General features: G+C 50.8%; 1 protein-coding gene across 11 annotated transcripts in view; it reads left to right on the forward strand.

Moving 5' to 3' along the window:
- PMCA (plasma membrane calcium-transporting ATPase 3) overlaps nt 1-18,791 on the forward strand; it is a 359,676-nt gene that overhangs the window by 148,261 nt on the left and 192,624 nt on the right. The window contains exon 1 of one of the 11 annotated variants that reach the window (XM_065441197.1): nt 15,068-15,378. The exons of the other annotated variants lie outside the window; for them this stretch is intronic. The gene's annotated coding sequence lies outside the window, so the exon portion shown is untranslated. Of the gene's footprint in view, nt 1-15,067; nt 15,379-18,791 lie in introns of those variants that run through there. 11 annotated transcript variants of the gene reach the window in all.

Consider the following 18,791-nt stretch of genomic DNA (forward strand, 5'->3'; position numbering starts at 1 on the left):
TAGGTCATCAGGTTTTAACCTGGTTTGCTCCCTTGCACTTTTGGAGGGGAAAGAAAAGAAGAGAGCCGGAAAGGAGCAAATGAATGAACAGCAAGGGACGAGCGTTCGCACTCGTCACAGCCTTGACCGCGCATCTATAGCATTTCCTATTAAAATTGCTGGAGGGAACTCTGGCACCGAGAACATTCAGCTAGCCTGAGAACTTACGGGTATAGTTGTTGGATTTGTCTAATATCCGTGCTTTTTGGCTTGAGACGTTCTTGTCGCGGGTTTTGTTACGTTTTATTATCATTTTTTAGATTTCTGAGAGATCATATCATCCTGAACGCCTAAAGGCAATAGAGTACTGCAAACAGGAATAATCATTGTGCGTTGTTCCATTCATAACGTAGTATTCTTGCTGAAGGTGGTCGGGTTCGGAAGCCGCAGAGTCGTCTGAAGCCAAGGGCACGAAGTTTACTTTGCACTACTGATCATTCCTATTCTAGCTGTACCGTAAAAATTGATTGATGATGATAAATGTGGTTCACCACCACCACCACCATTGTCACCATAGCGGTTCACCAACACTACCACCACCATTATTGTCACCATATATCCGTGTTGTGGCAGCTCACCAATGATTGTCGTCGTCATCTCATCCTGCCAAACGAATGGAGAAACGAAGGAGCCTGGAACGGTGTGTATCTTAATGGAACCATTGCTTTCGAAAACGGGGACTCTAAACAGGCTCGTCACACCGACAGACCGAAGGAGCGCGAATGCCACGAGCAGCATTATTTAACGAGGCTATTTATTTATTTATTTAGTTATTTAGTTATTTATTTACCCTCAGGGCCAAAGTATTACAAAGGGGAGTGAGCGAGCGGGTAGAGTAGACAATAAGCATAGTGCACAATTATATAAGAAAGCATAGTAAGGCATAGTAACTCCTAATTTTACAATGTTAGCTAAAGCACATTTAAATCTGGTGTTATCATAAATGGAAACCATGTCGGAAGGAAGGCGATTCCAATCTTGTGAAGTACGAGGTAAAAAAGTCTAAACAAAGGTTTTGGCATTACATGGCTCAATACCAACCTTAAAGTGACGGTCAACACGGTCCGGTATATAATGTGGCTGAAGAATGAACTCGTCCCGGAGGTTCGGGTGAGAGTAAAGCCTATAAAAAACGTTGATGCGGTGCGCGGGATAGCGATAGACCAGAGCCAACGGGGAAGAGGTTTAGCAAAACCGGCGCCAAGCAGTGCGAAACGGTATAGAAAAGAGATTAATGCCAAAGCCTCTAGTTCTCCTTAGCAAATTGCCGCGGAACAATTATTTCAATGACCAAGAGCAGTCCTATCATTATTAAAAAGACGGCGGGGACTACGACGTTATAAGCTGGTGTGGACTGTTCGTTCTGGACAGTGCTACATATACGTATATAGTTGTTTCCGTGGCTCCTTCTACGTAACAATAGCCTGATTATTGACACGAGTCTTTTCTGCAACAGATACGGTGAGCAGCAGCGTGAGTATTACCGCATGCAATAATGTGCTAGCTGGATCCGTTATCGCTTCGCGCTTTGGCCAGAGCAACTACAGCTTCTCTTTTCTTTCTTTTCCTTTTTTTCTTTGCTGGATCCGTCCATGTGTTCCCCCCTTTTTTTGCCTCAAACTTCTCTCCAAGTTCTACTCGACAGGACGAGAAGTGGGTGTGCCCTCTTTAGCGAGGAAGGCAGGAGTGGACGCTTACAGAGCGGGAGCCGGAGGAGACGATCGGCTGTGCCGGTATAGTCGGCGGTGGTGCTGACGCTTCTTGCCGCCGGCATTCGCGTATCTGTCGGTGCTGATCGTTGCTCCAGTGCGCTCGACCTGCAGGGAACGTCGTCGAACTACCTTCCCTTACCGAAAGGCCGCACCGAACACACACACACACACACACACACACACACACACACACACACACACACACACACACACACACACACACACACACACACACACACACACACACACACACACACACACACACACACACACACACACACACACACACACACACACACACACACACACACACACACACACACACACACACATGCGCACGCACGCACGCAAGCACGTTTGAAGCGTGAGGCAAACGAAGAGGAAGACAGAGAAAGAATGTGTTGGGGAAAATGAAATGTCAACGGGCGGAGGGCAAGATAGCCGGGAAGAGCAAGATAAAGGAGATGAGGAATGAAGAAAAACATTTTCCCAACGGTCGACATGGTCCACTTATTGGAGGCGCAGTTGAGTCTCAATGATCGTTATATACGATTTCTTTGGCTACCGGGACGGCGCTTCATCTGGCGGTTCCCGCCTTGCCATCTCTACGAATCCGCCCTATCGAACGCTTTTCCCCCGTGTTGTCTCTCTTTCTCTTTCTATTTCCCCACTTGCTGCGATGCGAGAGCCACGGCCGCGTCGTTCCGTGGATGCAGCTGGATGGAAGTGCTTCGTACAAGTACCGGCTGCGTTATGAAAATGCGAGTGGTGTCGGAACGCATTCAGCTGTTGTTTGTTCTTAGATGATTAAATGATGCGCGACTCAGCTGTGTGGGACAGCATTTACGTCGAGAAGTGGAGTGCAGATCCGGCCTGGATGCATTCGTTAGTTTTCGAGAACCTCCGGGGTGGCTTCGCAAAAGGCGTCATGCTTATTTTATGATGCTTTATGTATTTATACATGTATCGACCGGCTGGCAGCGACTCGAGCTTAACTCACTCACTCACTCACTCACTCACTCACTCACTCACTCACTCACTCACTCACTCACTCACTCACTCACTCACTCACTCACTCACTCACTCACTCACTCACTCACTCACTCACTCACTCACTCACTCACTCACTCACTCACTCACTCACTCACTCACTCACTCACTCACTCACTCACTCACTCACTCACTCACTCACTCACTCACTCACTCACTCACTCACTCACTCATTTATGCACACACGCACTGATACACATTTACTTGCTATTTGATCTGCCTGACCACTGATTATCTCACTAAGCCACCCGTTTACTCTCCTACTAGTATGCTCGCTCACCTACGCCCTCGATCAATTCACTAAAGCACATGCCCGTGCGATTGTCTTTATCTGCATAGGGATGCGTTGAATAACCCTACCAGACTATTACGCAAACGACTTGTAACCGGCACCAGCACCTTACACAAGCTCTAAATATTACAAGATATGTTACTTTTGTTCAGTTTCCGTGAAATGAACATTTTGTTTTACTGTGCAATTTTAACCGATGCGAGAAAAAAGAAGAAGGATTGGGTTATAGCTCTTAGTGAACTACAATTATACTCACAAATTTGTCTAGAATAATCTCAGGAGACCAGTTTAAACAGTGCTAACAGTGACGGCTCTCACAGTCGTTGCAGGCTTTATTCTTCGCTGTTTGGGTTAAAGCTGGTGGCTCTCGGAACTTCTTGGCCCGTTACTTATCCTCAACGTAGTGCAGTAAGCCAGCGTTCTCGGGTTCTCTGGCGAATTCCTCGCACCACTGCTGTCGCGTACGCATTTCCCACCGCGTCTGGAGCCTCCTGCCACGCCTTCGCCCGGTAAAACCTGGAAGACCCAGTAATTTAGAGTAAACTAGCGGGAAACGGTTACACGCCGTGCGAAGCATGCCGCCGCCAGGTCTAGTTCTCTACTCTGAACAGCACGGAGCTCTGGCAATCAGAGCCAATTCTTTTTCTCTCTCTCTCTCTCTTTCCTCCATGTAAATCGCCCGTCGCCGCGGCTCGAAATTCCAGACTTCGCAGCGGTCGTCCGCAGCTCGTCCTCTTCTCACTGCTTAACTCGGTTCCGCGCCGTCTGTACAAGCGTGCGCGCGGAGCGTGGTCATTAATAAGAGCTCCCTCACGGTCTCGAGGAGAGAGAGAGAGGGTGGCTGTTAACTGGAACACGTGCCACTACGTCGGGAGGCCGTAGCGAATGGTTTGGCGCAAACTCGAGCTTCAGCACGAGAGCAGCGCGTTGGCTATTTCGCGCCCCTCGCGCCATTATCGTCATCATTGGCAATTAGGCTCGCGCACCACTCCAGAAACGCGGCCGCGCTCGGTAGTGGCAGCACGCGCTGGGTTCATTTCCTTACGTTTCACTTTGCTTCATTTTAGTTCTTTTTTTTTTTAGCTAGTCCGAAGGATACCTCTTATCCGGACGAAAGAAGACGTAAGCGGAGAAGAAGGAACGGACCGCAGCCGGGCCTTGTTGGGATCGGAAGAAACTGTTCGAAATCTCGCGTGTCTCGGCACCGGATTTCGACGTTCGAGGCGCCGGCCTGCCTAATTATTCCTCGCCTCCGCGCGTCTTCCCTTCTTCGCCCCAAACCTTCGCCCAACGTCTTCCACTTCCGCGTCGCTGCCCGCTCGCGCTTTTAGGGAAGGCCGCGCAAGTGAGACTCTGCTCGCGGCGATCAACCAGCCTACTACGTGTGGTTACGAACGGCTACTACGTGTCTATTTTGTGAATCTCAGGCCTACGTATAGTACTCTCACATCTTTCTTGACGCCCTCTTCTCTGTATCCACAGCAGGGTAGCAAACCAGATGCACTTGTCAGGCCAAGCTCCCTGTCTTTCGTCATCTCTCTCTCTCTCTCTCTCTCTCGGTAGAGAGGACTTTGCTCTCCTCGTGCTTGGCGTGGGTGGAACACGACGTAGGTATCTGCTTCCTCAATGATGCTGTTGGATTTCTTTTTTTTTTTTGCGCGCGTTATTGACTCCCATGGAGAGAGACGGAGAGCGCGCGTGCGAAGCCGACTTGTTTTTTTTTTTATTTCGCGCGGCCGTGCTCGTTCCTCCGTCGAAACATTTAAATCTCGCCCTTTGCGTTGCATACTTACTTTTCTATTTCTTTTTTTCTTCCTTTTATTTTTCTCGCGTAGCCCGCCGTCGTTCCTCTGTGGGGCTTTAGGCCTTGAGGTTACCGGAGCGTGGGATATTAAAGATCTAAAAAAAAAATACACACGAAGGCGGACAGCAATTGCGTGGGAGTCACGGGTCATGGCTGAATTAACTTCGCCTTTTCCACCTATCTGTCTCCTTCACCGATTCTCCCAGTGGGCGGCGTCCTGCATAATGTCGCCTGGTACTTTTGCGCGACGTTGCTTTCCGGTTTCTTACTCGCGAATATGATGGAGATGTATGGCACAAACAGTCGTCTTCTGCGTGTTTCGCTCGATTCCGCTACCGTGTGATACGGTTGATTATAGTAATGTCTGAAATCTGCAAAGGCGTGTTTATTTTACGGGTTTACTTTTGGAAGAGGCTGTGAAATCATTTGCGATGAGCAGCGTAAGATGGCAGGTGTGCTTTTCTTCGTAAGCCGCGTGCCATGAACTGAACTCAAGCGGCCTCTAGGCAGACTAGGATGCGTGCGAGGTTCGATAAGTCGATCGCAGTTGCTGCGTTAGAAAAAATTTTTATATGTGCTCTTTACACTTAGAGCAGATGTCTGAGTATTGTTTGAACCGCACCGATGGCACCGGCTGTTGGAATCTCAGCACTGCCACCAGCTGTCGGAACCTCAGTGCTGACACCCGTTGTTGCAACCGGACCGTTGGCGCCCGTTGTTGCAAATGGGTCGCAAGCCCCAAGGGTAGCGTTGGCCTGGCGGCCTGGGGCACACTGGAAGCATCCGAAGGTCCCAGCAAAGCATGAGGCGACTGCTAACAGAACAACTTGTTTATTCTAGCATTGCAAAGAGCGGGCGGTCAGGTCGACCGAAATAGAGAGACGGGAGAGCACGTTACTCAACAGAAGAAATCGGAGCCTCTCTCTTGGCGTCCGGGGGCCGCTGCTCTTATACTCTCGGAGTTGAGAGCAAGAGGGAAGGTCATGGGACTACACCACGTGACAGCGGCGACGGACGGACTGAGAGACACGTTGGAACAAGGAGGTGACGCATCAGACGGGCCGGCGCCGGTCAGACCTCCTCGCTTCACACTGGGGGAGCTCCTCTCCCCGGCTGCCGCGCTTTGACAAGCGTGGGCACACACACACACACGCACACACAAAGACACGTGGCACTGAACATGCCGGGACGCGCTCGCCGGGGATGCGTCGCGGCCGCTCCGAACGGGCCAAAATGTCCGCCGCTTTGAACGAAGCCCCGGCGTACGTTGCATCCGCGCCGGCTTTAGTGCGCGTCGTAGGCGAAACGTAACAGACCGCCCCGCCGGGGGAGGGAGATCCCGATGGTCAGGGGACTGCATCCGCTGTCCGGAGGGATGTCGCTCAATGATGCTCATTACCGAAGTCGGTCGTCCCTCGGCGTTTCTTGAGCCAGCGCACCGAGAAGGCCTCGTTCTCACGTTCAGGTTCACAGAGGACACTGCAAAGTGACTTCGGGAGAGTTCTCATTTTTCTCTCGTTCTCAGCAAGCGTTAGAACTACGCCGAAACTCAGCCGCTCAGTCAGCAAGCACGGCACAACCCTCACTAAGCCATGCCAGGCTCTTTCCCCTTTTATACTACTGCCTAGTTCCTTACAGTAGTCTAGCAGCACTCAGAACGCGTCCACAAATCGGAAAATTGCACTAGAAAGCACATTATCACTTTGAAACACTACGCAAAAGCAATATGTTAAAAATCCTGCCTCAGGAAGAAAAACATCAATAACAAACAATTTTGAGGCTGATTCCCACGTTAGGGGCTTCGACTTAAGCCATCGGCGTTACCGTTGAGACTCCCCTTTTTGTAACGCACCTCAAAGGAATGTTATTGCAAAGCGAGGCTCCAGCGCAGGAGGTGGCCATTTGTGGAACAGATGGTCGGCAGCCATTGGAGAGGGCAGTGATCCGTTTCGAAGCATGCGAAGCGGATATCGCAGCGTGCGAACGTACACTACCTCAGCTGGCGAAAACCCCGTAGCCGCATGCGGCGCGCTCCTCAATGCAAACATCACCCCAGGCAGAAACAGCTCCCAGTCAGTTTGTTCTTCAAACCACAATGCTCTCAACACGCGCTTCATGACGGAGTGGAGCTTCTCAATGGAATTCGACTGTGGGTGGTACACTGAGCTATGTAACAGCTTTACCCCACACCTTTCGAGAAAGGCCGTCGTCAAAGCGCTAGTAAACACTGTGCCCTGATCTGATTGGATTTCCGCAGGAAAACCAACTCGCGCAAATATGGACAGTAGTGCATTGACTATCTCAACTGAGCTGAGTTCTTTAAGCGGCACTGCTTCAGGGAACTTTGTCGCTGGGCAGATCACAGTCAAAATGTGTCTGTACCCCGTGGCTGTTACCGGCAGAGGTCCCACTGTATCAATAACGAGCCGTCTAAAAGGCTCCGTAATGATAGGTACCAACTTCAACGGCGCCCTCGATTTGTCCCCTGGTTTGCCCACGCGCTGACAGGTGTCGCATGTCTTCACAAAGTGGTCTGCGTCCCGAAAACACCCTGGCCAATAGTACTCTTGCAAGAGACGGTCCTTAGTTTTCTTAACTCCTAGGTGTCCGGACCACGAACCCCCATGCGACAAGCGCAACAGATCCTGACGATAGCACTGAGGCACGATCAGCTGATCGAACTCCACTCCCCTGCGGTCTATATACTTCCGGTACAGGACCCCACCTCTTTCCACAAAGCGAGCATTTTTCTTGGCGACACCTTCCTTGACAATGCAGCGTATGTTTTCTAGGCTGCCATCCTTCTTTTGCTCGGCAATCAAAGCCGACCGGCTGACTTTTAGCAACCTATTAAGTCCGTCTGACGTAGGCGCGATGAGCAAATCTTCAGATAGCTCTTCTAACTTTCCCGCATCGGGAATTTCCTCTCCAGTATCTGGTGCGTTTAACGCTACAGACTCAGTTTTACTCAGCTCGGGCGTGATCTGAATATCAGCTTGCTGCGCCTCTGACCCTTTCTCACCGTTCGACAACGTCGGCCCCGCAACTACCGCCTTTGCAGCGAGCTCCCGAACCTTCGATCTGGTTAAGGCCTGAACGCTAGCCTCACCAAACAAAAGCCCCTTCTCGCGCAGGAGGTGATCGGACCTGTTCGAAAATAGGTACGGGTACTGAGGGGGCAGCATAGATGACACTGCGGCCTCCGTCTCAAGTGCTCCGAAAGGTCCTTCAATAAGCACTTTTGCTACGGGCAGACACACGCTATGAGCTTCCACGGCTTGCTTGATCCATGCGCACTCGCCCGTGAACATATCGGGTTCTACGTAAGAGGGGTGAACTACATCCATCGTAGCTGCGGAATCGCGAAGCACTCGGCACTCTTTCCCGTTTACGAGGAGGTCTCGCATGTAAGGCTCGAGAAGCTTCATGTTCTCGTCAGTGCTGCATAATGACAAAAACACAACTTTTGTTTTTGTTTCTGGACACTGCGCCGAAAAGTGACCCGGCTTCTGGCACGTATAACACACGCGCGCTTGCCTCGCCTCGAACCGCTTTCTGCGTTCGGCTTCGGTTGCCGCCGTCTCCTTACGTTCGGTCGGACTGCTTTCACTCGCATCCGCACTACGTGTGTCCCCCTTTGCTCTCATGGGCGTGAACTTCGGCCTCTCAAACTTGGAGCCAAATTCACCCTTTTGACCGTCCTTAGCTCCGCGAGCCCGACGCGTCACAAACTCTTCGGCTAGCTCAGCGGCTCTAGCCACCGTACTAACGTCTGGCCTATCCAAGACCCAGTACCGCACGTTCTCAGGTAACCGACTATAAAACTGTTCTAGCCCGAAACACTGCAGAACTTTCTCGTGGTCACCAAACGCTTTCTCTTCTTTGAGCCACTCCTGCATGTTTGACATTAGCCTGTAGGCAAACTCTGTATATGACTCACTTTTGCCTTTCTCATTTTCTCGAAACTTCCGACGGAACGCCTCCGCGGACAGCCTGTACTTTTTTAGCAGACTCGATTTCACTTTGTCGAAATCCTCTGCCTCCTCTCTATCCAAGCGAGCGACTACGTCGGCCGCCTCGCCGGGTAACAAAGTGAGCAAGCGCTGTGGCCACGTTTCCCGAGAGAACCCCTGCTTCTCGCACGTTCGCTCAAAGTTAACCAGGAACAAACCAATGTCCTCTCCAAGCTTAAACGGCCGCATCAGGTCAGTCATTTTGAACAATACTCGTTCTCCTGCACCGTGTGCCTGATTTCCATTACGAGCGCGTTCCATCTCTACCTCGAGACGCTTCATTTCTAAAGCGTGTTGACGGTCGCGCTCTTCTTTTTTCTCTTGTTGCTCTCGCTCTTTTTCTTTCTCTTGTTGCTCTCGTTCTATCTGTTCTTTACGTTCACGCTCCTGTCTTTTTGCCCTTTCCTCAATGGTCTCAAGGCATTCCGACAGCTCGTCATCCTCAGCTCCTAACTCAAGAATAGCACTTAGCAGTTCTGGTTTTCTGAGTTTGTCTGAGACATCCAGACCCAACTCTCTTGCAAGCTCCAACAATTTCGGTTTGCGCAACGACTTCAAATCCTTGGCTGCTCTGAATGCTGCTTTCTCTACTGCCTACTATTGTCTTGCCGCAAACTAACCCGGCCGCAACGACAACCACAATTACCAGCTCTGTTTCTAACACTAACAAAAGCCTGGCAAAACTCAGAAGAAGAAAGTCCCGCACTCACCAAACCTCGCAGCCAAGAATTCAGCGCAGTCGTTCCGCTGCAGGCAACCAGTCATCACACAGGGCTCGTTGCACTGCTCCCGGATGGTCGTTGTGCTGCTCAGCATACAGGCAACCGCATATCTTCGCTGCTGGCCTCCGTTGTCGCGATCTCACCGCTGGCAACCAGATGTTTGAACCGCACCGATGGCACCGGCTGTTGGAATCTCAGCACTGCCACCAGCTGTCGGAACCTCAGTGCTGACACCCGTTGTTGCAACCGGACCGTTGGCGCCCGTTGTTGCAAATGGGTCGCAAGCCCCAAGGGTAGCGTTGGCCTGGCGGCCTGGGGCACACTGGAAGCATCCGAAGGTCCCAGCAAAGCATGAGGCGACTGCTAACAGAACAACTTGTTTATTCTAGCATTGCAAAGAGCGGGCGGTCAGGTCGACCGAAGTAGAGAGACGGGAGAGCACGTTACTCAACAGAAGAAATCGGAGCCTCTCTCTTGGCGTCCGGGGGCCGCTGCTCTTATACTCTCGGAGTTGAGAGCAAGAGGGAAGGTCATGGGACTACACCACGTGACAGCGGCGACGGACGGACTGAGAGACACGTTGGAACAAGGAGGAGACGCATCAGACGGGCCGGCGCCGGTCAGACCTCCTCGCTTCACACTGGGGGAGCTCCTCTCCCCGGCTGCCGCGCTTTGACAAGCGTGGGCACACACACACACGCACACACAAAGACACGTGGCACTGAACATGCCGGGACGCGCTCGCCGGGGATGCGTCGCGGCCGCTCCGAACGGGCCAAAATGTCCGCCGCTTTGAACGAAGCCCCGGCGTACGTTGCATCCGCGCCGGCTTTAGTGCGCGTCGTAGGCGAAACGTAACAGTATGTACTTCGCTGTGAAAGGAGGTGTTCTCAACAGGGAGAGTTCATACTCATGAGGCCAGTGGGTTCAAATTATCTTCAGTGGAAAGGAAGTACTGAAATGTAAGTCAAATGTCTTGTCGTATCTGTTCGTGTTCATCTAGCGCTATCTTGTGGACCTTCGTCTTAATAATGCTCCGATTGTGTGTTTTCATTGCCATAAAATTCATGATTATCATGAACGGCGTTCGTCTGAGGAAGTTATCCTGGTGAGGCAGAGAGGTTATCATGACTCCTGCGATACGGATCTGGCAGACAAATTCATTCGGAGAAAGACCCCTCTCATGGAAAAATAAAGGCGATGTGAACAATTTAAGCTGGTATTAATGTTTTCAGAAGTTTTTATGCTCGTTTCTTCATTTCATTGTTTTCTTTTACTATTGGTCTTAGTGATTTTCTCGCTTTTAGCTGAAGAAGCAAGTGGATAGGCCGACATCGAAGTGCTGTAATTAATAGATGTACAGGAACAAAGCAATGTTCTCGTTAACTGCTAGATAAACTGCAAAAAGCAGTGCACGGACGTAATTGATTAAAGAGACATCAAATTTTGGCCGTATGTCGAGGGATCTTGCGCAAGAGTCATCAAATTCGTAGGATCCTATTGTCACTTGGGAGGCGCTTTTCTCGTCGTCAAGTTCGCGCTTATAACTTCTGTCTTCTGTTCTTAGGAGGTGCTCTTTCGTAAAAAAGAGTTGTAGTTTCGACCGGAAGGCGAAGCATTGATTGCGACAGCAAATTATTAGACAGCTATGCGCAGTATGGGTCAGTAACTTCTTAGCGGTATAAGCTGCCGTAAACATTTGCTTACTAACTAAACGAACAAGTACGGTGTAAGGCGCGCACGAGCACACAATGAATACATCTCACTCCATGATGGCGGACACTCGCTTTCAGAATGTGATGACTTGACGAAGAGCGGCAGCAGCGGCGAGCGATTTCCCCTTCGTCTCGGCGTCTCGCTTCAACGCGAACCACGCGTGCGAGAGCGCAGCGCACACGATTCCCTCAGCTGTCTCGGGCCGGCTCTTCTTCGAAGCCATCGCGCATTACCTCGAAGGTAACACGCTCGACCGCGCTCAGCCGCACTATGCGCAGCACCGGCCGGAGTAGTAGCGGAGACGCAATCGTCCCCCCCCCCCCCCCCTTTCTGTGCCCAAATAGTCGGCGCGCATTCTCCCCACCTTCCTCCCTTGCGCTCGGGAGAAGACGGCGCCGCACCAAGCCATCATTATTCACGGCTCATCCTCGTGTGCTTTCCCTTGCACCTATAGCATACGGTGCGCGACAACGACCTTATCGCACTTGGACTTTGTGCGGAACCTCACGGGGACGCCAACGCCGACGATGGGAATTCGCCAGGAGTGTCCATATAATTTCTCTCGCACTAAAAGTGCTATGTAATTTCTGATCATGGCGTTTATCTAATGCGCTGGTCTAAGCTTCTAGGAAAAATAGCTTCTGCGCGACAACATATTTTGTGAAGAAAAGCGGGAACATGAAACAAAGATGGTGAGCCCAATATGGGCTATCGCATACATCGAATCAGTTGGCGAGTTTGTGTTTAACAACACATAAGGTCTAATGGCGCTCTAAATAATATTGATAGAGGAGTGTATATAGTTTGCAATTGAGTCAGAACGCTGTTAAACTTACCATATTCTTCTACACAACCGTGCAGTACACAACAAGGACGTATAGATAATTTTGACCAGTACTCCTGAAGCCAAAAAGAAAGAAAATCACGGACGATTAAGATACTCCCTAACGCGAAATTTGAGCGCAGCTGTTTACATGTTTTAATTTCGCGATATATTGGCTAGCGCGGACAATCTGTCTCGTGCGGCACGTTGCAAGCGGAGAGAAATGTGGCGCGACTGCCTCGCTAATCGGGAGATCACGAGAGGCAGCGCTTGGCTGACGTGTGGGTACGATTCACAGCAGCCGCTGCAGACAGACCTCCGCTCATGCAGCGCTTTGTTTCCATACAGGCGACGCGCGCTACTCTGGCGCCATCTCGTAGCCATCATTGCCGCAAAGCGCGTCTTGCGCGGCACTACGCTTCTTCTCACGCTTTCGCCATACTTTCCTTTTCCGCTTTCGCCCTCGCGGTTCCGCTGGACCCTCCTCCTGCGCTTTCCTTCTCGCGCTCTCTTCGCTATCGCCGTCTTTCAACTGCCGCTGTGCTCCGCGTTCGCTTTAATCCTTCGCTGTGTTCGTGCGCTCGGTTACGATGGAGAACGCCGACACTCGCCGCAGGAACGGGCGCCTAAGAGCTGCGCTCTAAAACTAACCTTTAAGTGTCGCCGTTAAGCGACGTACGAAGCTGAGCTAAGGTCTCTTAGTTAAGCTTTGTAACCGCTTCTGTGCTCAAGGCATGTTTTCGAGCATATCCGATGCCATATCTTGGTTTTTTCTCCCGTCGCACCATGTTACGTTTGGCTTTTCCTCACGCACTCTCTTTGTACAGTGAAGCACGCTTTGCAGGTCTATTTATAAGCGGCGAGATAGGGGGTAGGTTGGATAAGGCGAGCAGGGAAAGCGATCTATGTTTTTGTAATCTCTCTCTAGAAGATTGAGCATGAGGCAGTGTAAATGAAAAACTATAGACGGGTAAACAGTTTATGTTTATTATGTTTCTCGAAACAGGCAAAAAGATCGCCAGAAAAGCAAGCTGCAGTTTCTTTCCGTATCGCGGCTCTTGTATTCATTACGCAAATGAAGGCGACGACTATAGGGTAATGTATTTATTGCGATTTGCATACTTTCCCACTTTATTATGCTACAACATTATAGTGTTGTGAGCACACTTTCCCTAGCTTTATATATCGTCGTATAAACCCCAGAGCGGTGTTCGTATCGGTATTGTATGCATATGATGTCGTTTTAAATTTATTGCTTCAACCTGTCGCGACCGTTTAGTACGCGTACTTATTTTTTTCCCCTGGCTATGCGGCGTTGTACGCTTAGCTGATCTGGTCTCGCTAGGCTGCTGGCGGGCGAGCGAATGTTCCGGAGAAAGAAAACTTTTTTCGCTTGGCCTGTTCTGGAACCCGAACCTGCCATGTGACATTTCCATCCATCACTGTGGGCTGAGGTGACTCCCCCCGGAGTACGCTTCGAGCTTGACGACCGCGTTTAAGCTACGGCGAAGCCTGGGCGTGCAACGTTTGGAGAAACCAGAAGTGGTAGAGGGCAGAGCACGGCTGGAAGGGGCGAATGAGGAAACAGTCTGGTATGGATGGATCACTTAGGATGGGTGATGTTAAACGTATAAAAAATATCACTTGGTCAGATCTGTAATATCTGCTGTTTCAACGAATTTTTAGGGACCCTGTATTGGATGAGTAATTTTTGCAGGTTTATTTAGTGCAGAAGAAGCTGTAAGGAGCAGTTCATGTTATATCAATGTAGCCGTTGTCAGCAGCGCTCTCTTTATTAAAGTGAAATACTGGTCGCACAGTAGTCGTGATAAATGTAGTACGCGTGGTCTATTTTGTTGTTTCACTAAAAGAAAATGCGCCGTGACCACGGCAAGGAGGCATCGCAATTTACTAGGTAACTGGCGCTGTAACCTGCCGCGGTAGCTCAGTGGCTATGGTGTTGGGCTGCTGAGCACGAGGTCGCGGGATCGAATCCCGGCCACGGCGGCCGCATTTCGATGGGGGCGAAATGCGAAAACACCCGTGTACTTAGATTTAGGTGCACGTTAAAGAACCCCAGGTGGTCGAAATTTCCGGAGTCCTCCACTACGGCGTGCCTCATAATCAGAAAGTGGTTTTGGCACGTAAAACTCCATAATTTTTTTTTTAACTGGCGCTGTAATACTTCTCTCTTATATCAGGTATTACTGCGTCGACAAGAGCCAGATGGATTACCGCCCGTCTATTTTACTCCCGCAACCCTTACTTCTAAAAGGTGCACTTCAAATAGCCGCCGTGTCTTGTGAGCACGTGTTCATATTTTTTCTGCGATCTGTATATGGGCATTGCACCGTTAAGTAGTAGATGAAATATCACATGGTTAACTGCGGATGCTAATGGGCGGTTCAGCGTTGGCGACAAGCATAGTGTTAATGTAGGGGTGGTCTTAGAGAATTTAGGTTCTGACTGCTCGCCCCGCGGCAACCTCGTGATGCCCCGCCTAATCCGAAACCACCTCCCGCCGCGCCGGAACGTTTCCAAGCTCGCTCGGAGCCCCCGAGTCAAACGTGAGGGCTCTTTCCCTGCAGCCAGCCTGAGCCTTATCGTTCGAGTCAGACCGGTGACACAAACTGGCGGCGGGCGATACAGTGGGAAAATCCCGCGCCAGGTCCAGGCGGCAGTGCGCGTGCGGTGGCAGCAGCCGCCCCGGGGATGGCGGTGTTGGAGGCGAGGCTTATTTTAACGTTCCTGGGCGCGACTCTCTCGTCCTCTACTCGGTCGAGAAAAAAGAGGGAGAGAGCGGAGCAGCGAGGGACCGATCGGCTCGCCCTCTGTCGGCGGCGCGGCGGCGATCCCTCCGTTCCTCGCGCGTATCCCGTCGTGCCCCGGTCGGACAAAGATGGCGGGGCTGGGTGCCCGGGACTGCCGTGCGGACGTCGCCTGGGCGCATCCAGCGCGCCGCGGGCCCCCTTCGGCGGCCAGCTAGGCCCCGCTCACGAGCAGGCCGACGCCCCCCGCGTCCCGCCAGCTACCCCTGGGGCCCCCCCCAACCCCCTCGGAGGCACCACGGAAGCCCGCGCTTTTCTCCTGCCCGAGCGACGAGAGCCGCCCCCCTCGTTCCCCCGGAAGAAGCCATTGCGCCCGGGAAGCCTTCTCCAGCAGCAGCAGCAGCAGCAGCGCACGCCGCAGCGCGCAGGCCGAGCTGAGGTGAGAGCCGCGAGCGCCGCGCATGCGCGGCCTCGCGATGCAGCCATGGCTTCCCCCTGCTTCTGTCGGGGGTTTACTGGGCCGAGCCGCATGGGCCCCCCTGTTCGTGCGTGGACCCGCGTTCCGACCGGGCTTTCTCGAAACTACCGGGGCCGGGGCGGTGGTCGCGTCAATACCGCGGTGCTCTACCCGCAGGAATGAGCAGGGGAGGGTCGTCGCTGTCGTCTCGAAGACCGCGCGGGCTGCGCGGAGGGCGTGTGTTTCGTGGAGTGCGCTCACGACTTGTATGTCCTCTTGGGAATGAAAGGGCCTCCCGTCCTTGCTTGTCCCGACTCCTCGATCACGATTCTTTTTTTTTTCCTCGCTTATTCGTCGGGCTCCGGTGGTGAGAACCCTAGCAATACACCTCGGTGTCTTTCGCACACGCAGCTGTTGAGGCGCGGATGGTTACACACGAGTTCCGACGATTACGATCCGAGCACGCTGAAAACATCCAGGGCGCCCCGCGTTCCGCCCCTGCCCGCTCTCGCTTGCGCGGCTCGCGCTTAGCTCGTGACCTGCTCGCTCTTTTCACGGTTCCCTCGGCGACCGCGTGTTCCGCAACGGTATCTGAGCCGTTTCTGTTCGTATTTTCAGTGTTCCCTATGACATCCTTACGATGCACTTTGTGGTTGTTATGCAGGTTAAGGGAATGTTTTGTAAATTTGTAAAGTGGCTAGCGCTGACGAACCTAACTTTTTACACTCGCTTGCATTGCGGCGGCCGACGTTCGCGGTACGTATAGAAAACGCTAGGCCTGATCTTGCTTCGAAGGGCGCAACATTCATTTCAAATCTATAGCAACCTGATTTTCCCGCAAAGTATTGACCGCGCCAGGGCACTATATTTATGCAGCTCTGAGACGCGGTTTCTTGCTGATTTCATTGCCTAAACGAATAGGACATGCATGTGCACGCATACAATATCAACCAATGCAAATGGATGCGTTATGTGACTTCACTGCGTGTTGACGAGCCATAAATAAACAGCACGTCACTTGTTAAATATTCCATTCTTCTGCTGACTTAGGTTCGGACGCACCTCTTCTGTGTAAAAACACTATTTATGTTTCGATGAAGAGTTTTGTATCCAGAGTATACGCGATTTGCTGTTTTCTTTCTTTTTGTTCGAATAACCAACGCCCTAGTCTGAAGACATTATCTTGTTCGGTTGTTTGCCTTGCCTATGAGGCCATTTATTTGTTTCTGCGTGCGCAGTATTATCTAATTTATCACCGCCTGTGCAAGGATTACATTGCCGCTTTGTTGTTGTTTTTATCGCTTCTGAGGGTACCTGCTTATCCTTTCTCGATGAGCATTTCTGCTTTGCATGGTTTGCCTCGACATGTGTGGGATGCTTCACCTGTATGCTAAAGAGCTTGCGGCAGAGCACGCTTTAGGGCAGAGTTCGGATGGTCAATATTTGTGCGTAGACAAGCATTTAACAGTACTCGCTAGAATAACGGAGACAACTAGTATGAGTTCATTCATTCAAATAACTTTATTCAGTGCCCTGCGATTTGGTGGGGTGGGCCTGGACCCCGCCTAGGTTTCAGCCAAGGGTTGACACGTTTTTAATACACAACCAACGTTTCCGAATATCCTCTCCTTTGTAGGTACCTCTTGGTTCTGGAAATATGCGAGACATATTTCCGTTTGCGTTTGTATTTCCTTTTTATAATAATAATAATAATAATAATAATAATAATAATAATAATAATAATAATATGCACATAAAGCTTAAGTGTTGGAATCTATGTGAAGCGGGAAATTAAAGGCTGTGCAACTAAATGCGATCGGCATAATTATCTTTATTTCCATTCTGTGCAACACATAATTTGTTTAATTGTTTATGTTTATGGACCGCAGGCTACAGTTTTAATTCCGTACGTTTATGTTTAGACACTACAGCGTTCATAAAATACACCGCAATGTAAATACCAATTGAGCCTGATGCACTCTGTCACTGGGACGAAGGCGATTTATGACGCTTGTTGAAGGAAGGACGGTGATGGCCGGTACATGCGCGGCTAATGACGAAACTTGTCTCCGTGCATTTAAGGCTTTTGTAGCTATTTTCTCACAGTGGTACGACACCCGTTCCGTAGTACTGCGCAGCCAAAAAACGCTTGACTTTAATAATAACCGGAAGAACGAGAAAGTGTTTTCACTACCGTATGTCCCGCATATTATACTGCTGGCATGATCTCTTTCCGTATTCTTTCTCGTATGAAAATATCTGACGGAAAATATTTACTCGCAATTTTTTTTCGAGCAAGCTGCAATTTTAGACGAGTGGCTTGCTTTCCGAGAGTAATAGAAACTGAATAGCTCAAGGCTGTGGTGCGGTCCGATTTCTTTTTCTTTGGGCCCTTCTTTTGGCTCATATTTTCTTGTCGCGTGCTTCGCTTACTTTCATCACGAGGCTTGTTTATTTTCACATCCCGTAAGGGGAACGCTAGCCGGAGAAGTACAAGAAAAAAGGAAGAAAAAAAAAGAGCAACACACATATCCAGGATTTTGAGAATCGCGTTATTTTTTTCCCGCTCGCGCTCGAAACCCGACGTCTTCTTTCTCTTCCTCGCTTCTCGTTCTCCATCATTCTTCATCACGCGCGTTAAGTAAAGGAAAAGAAAACTGTGGTGGGGCTGCTTCTCGTATAAGCAGTTCAGCTTTCCTGTCTCGGCTCGCTGCCGAAAGATGGCGCGAACCTGCCCGCCACGCTCCCTCTTATTTCTCGGTTATGGTTCACTTCCCGCGGAAAAAAAAAAGAAAAACATCTTCGTGACCGCTGTCTGTACAAAGCCGGCTCTGTCGGACCGTGGAGATTGTGCCTCTAGGTGAGAAGAAGTGAGGCTCGGGGTAGCGTTTGGGCCGGGAATCCACCAAGGCAATTCGACGAGTGCGTCCAGTAGTAGGAAAAAAAAAGGTTTAATTTACGTTATTTACACTGGCTCCAAACACGGAAGCCCACTGCATTTAGGAGCATATTTAACGTCTGAGTTCACATCAGGACATGTCAGCCCACCCTTCCTCACTGCACGAAAAGTCTCCGGATTTAATACCGTCTTCTTCCCTAGGCGACTAGACGAGGGAATCTGATGACTCTGTCGCGGCCAATCACAATCGTCGAATCGGCCGCAATATCCCGCCCATGATATCGCACCGTTCCCCCGAACTCCCCCTCCGATGTTGCTAAATATGCCCCCTCATATTTAGCAAGCGTGTAGCAATCCGAGGTTGAAGCCGTTCCCACTGTAGCATTCGACATTGGTCCTTTCCATCATTTGTTCAGATTGTCAGGTGCAGGAGCAAGTCTTTTCTTGACCCGTCAACTGTCGGCACCAAAGCTGCGTTGACTTCTGGATAGGCGCT

Source organism: Dermacentor albipictus, chromosome 5, assembly GCF_038994185.2.
Source record: "Dermacentor albipictus isolate Rhodes 1998 colony chromosome 5, USDA_Dalb.pri_finalv2, whole genome shotgun sequence".
Lineage (NCBI taxonomy): Eukaryota > Metazoa > Arthropoda > Arachnida > Ixodida > Ixodidae > Dermacentor > Dermacentor albipictus.